Genomic DNA, 3,143 nt, shown 5'->3' with positions numbered 1-3,143 from the left:
CGCAGCCCCTTCCCCAGCTGTGCCTCTTGGCCAGGAGCCCAGTGCTTCTGGGCAGCAGCACAGCAGCTCCTGCACCCAATTGCTGCCACAGCTCCTTCCCCAAGGCCCCCCTGCTCTCCCCTGCCTCCCAGTGCAGCCCGGTGCCCTCAGTGTGTCTCTAACGCTGCCTTTGTCCCCAGCCCCCTGTGGCTGAAGAGCTGCGGGCTCTCCTGCGGCAGAAGCGCCTGGCTGCCGCTCTCCATGGATAGGTGAGCAGCACTTGGTGCTCCTTTGGCTCCCACATGATCCTGTGGGGACCCTGGAGTGTTCTGCTTGGGCAGAGTTTGGGGCCAGCAGAGGGACAGAAAGAAGCTTTCACTGATTGTTTCTTGGGGGTGCTGCTCCGAGAAGCCCCCAAGTCTTTCCTTGCACTTGGGCAGCTCTGGGAACCCTACAGTCCCCCTGGGGGCAATGAGGTTCTTAGGCAGGTTTTGGAGCATCCCAGGGCTTATGGGGTCTGGGAATCCTGTGGATCTGAGGGGCCAAATCCTGTCCTGGGTTTATCCAGAACCTCAATTCTTTTCACCCTCTAGAAACAGGGGTGGGGACACGGCCCCTCAGCTGTCCCAGGGGACACAGGGGATCACATTTTGGGCTCTTTGTCTTAGGAACTGTTGGTGAAAACCATGTCCTGTCCTCCTCCAGTGGCATGAGGAGATGATCACCTCTGGAGAAATCACCTGACCCCTCTGAGCCCTGGGCCTTTTTCCTCAAATGAGAAATAAACACTTTCAGCAAAGCTACACTCTGTGTTTGTGTGTCTGTGTCCGTGTGTGTGTTCCAAAGGAAATTTCCCTAAATCTCAAAGAGGAAAGTGTCCCCCAGAGGTGTTGTCTTGTCCCTGTGTCCATCTGCACATCCTGTCACTCTGTCACTGTCACCTCCACACATCTCTGACCCCGCTGGCACCTCCCAGGTTGGCACTGAACTCCTCCCTCCTGCTCCCCAACCCCAGCAGTGACCATAGCAGGGAGCTCAGACCAGGAGCACCCAGGCCAGGGATGGAGAAGGAGCATCTGGCAGAGGCAGGAAGAATCCCCCATTCCAGGGGGTGTGGGGTGCACGGGGGGCAGCTGTGTCCCCTGCCAGCCCCAGGGCTGCAAACCAGGGAGGAGATGTCTCAGCTGCCTCAGCTGAATTGCTTCCCTCAGCCCTTGGCCTTGGCCGTCTCCGGCTGCAGCACAACCTCCACAGGAGATTTTCCACCGGGAAGACAAAAGAAAGGAATTGTTTCTGCCCTCTCCCTCATCCCTCCCTTTGCATTGATTTTCTTGTCATCTGTTAGCAAAACCAACAAAAAAAGCATCTTCACTGAGGTGTTTCCCAGGGTCAGTTCTTAAATGGGGCCAAAGGAAGGTTTTCTGCCAGGGCAAAAGTGAGAAATGAGGGATTTGGTCAGAGAAAACTATCAATGCTGGTTTCTAAACACTGAAATCCAGAGGTTACAAAAATAGAGTTTGTGTTTGAATGGTCCATTTTCCTCCCTCTTCCCACTGCTCATTTGTCTCATCCCAACTCCAGAGGAGCAGATTCTGGAAAGCAGACCTGCAGGGAGTGTTGGAGGCTTCATCCCGGACAGAGGAAAAAAGAGTGAAATCAGGAAAAGAATTCCAGTGATTTTCTCAATCATAACAACCACAAATAGCTCTGTACTCCAAGTGCAATATCCAGGTGATGAGGCACGTCGCTCATTTTTAATGTCAAAGTGCAGCACTTTGGAAATTGCTCCTTGGACTAGAACAAACCACAGGCCAATAACTGACCCAGTTTGGTTCCTAAATCAGGAATCATTAAACTTCTCCCAAGCTGTGTTTCCCTGCAGTAAAGAAGGCAGTTGATTGCTTTTGTCCTGAGTATCTCCTGAGTTCATGACTTCAGGTGGACTGGAACTGTCCCGGCATCACTAAAGAGGCCACAATGAGCAGGATCAAACCCCCAGGGCACCATTAAGTGTTCTTCATCTGTGCCTTCCAGAGCCCAGCAGCAATTCCTGCTGCTGCCACCGCTCTGGGTCAGCCTGATGGGATTGGTCTGGTGTGAGGGGCTGGCTCCTGCAGGACACAGAGCTTGGAGCGGCTTTGTGTCCCGCAGCTTCGGCATCTCCGGCGCTGCTCCATGGCTGTGGGGCCTGTGCCGCCAACATGCCACAAGCGTTGCACCAACGTGCCACCAACATGCCACCAACATGCCACAAACGTGCCACCAACGTGCCACCAACATGCCTCTGATGTGCCACCAATGTGCTACTAATGTGCCACCAGTGTGCCACGAACGTGCCACCAACATGTCTCCAATATGCCACCAAAGTGCCACCAGTGTGCCACCAATGTGCCACGTATGTGCTACCACTGTGTCACCAATGTGCCACCACTGTTCATGGCTGTGTTTCCTGTGCCACCACTGTTCCACCTTTTCCATGGTCACTCCATTGCTCCTCAAAAGCTGCTCCACTGCTGCTCTGGGGATGTTCCAGCACAGTTCCTCTGCTCGTCCACCATTGCTCCACCACTGCTCCAACACTGCTCTACCACTGCTCATCCCCCGCTGTTCCAGAGCTCTGTCTCTGCTCCTCCCCTGCTCCCCTGTTGTTCCACAGCTGCTGCTTCTGTTCGAGTGCTGCTGCCACAGCTGCAGTGTCACAGAGAGGGGAACATTTGGGCAGCAACCACTGTGGTGTCACAGAGACTGGGACAACGGGACTGCCACAGCTGTGGTGTCACAGAGACCAGGAAAACAGGACTGCCACAGCTGTGGTGTCACAGAGAGGGGAACACTGGGGCTGCCAGGGCTGTGGGGTCACAGAGAGGTGAAGGTTGGGGCGGCTGCTGCTGTGCTGTCATAGAAAGGAACACTGGGGCTGCCACCACTGTGGTGTCACAAGCAGGAGAACATTTGGGGCTGCCATCCCTGCAGTGTCATAGAGAGGGAAAGGTTGGGCCTGCCCCTGCAATGCTGTCCTTGACAGGAGAACGCTGGGAGTGCCACCTCTGTGGTGTCACAGGCAGGGGAACAAAGGGGTTGCAATTGCTTTGGCGTCATAAACAAGGGGACATTGGTATTGCCACCGCTGTCATGTCACAGAGAGGGGAACACTGAGGTTGCCA

Source organism: Zonotrichia albicollis, chromosome 37 (assembly GCF_047830755.1).
Source record: "Zonotrichia albicollis isolate bZonAlb1 chromosome 37, bZonAlb1.hap1, whole genome shotgun sequence".
Classification (NCBI taxonomy): domain Eukaryota; kingdom Metazoa; phylum Chordata; class Aves; order Passeriformes; family Passerellidae; genus Zonotrichia; species Zonotrichia albicollis.
This window is presented reverse-complemented; position numbering follows the sequence as displayed.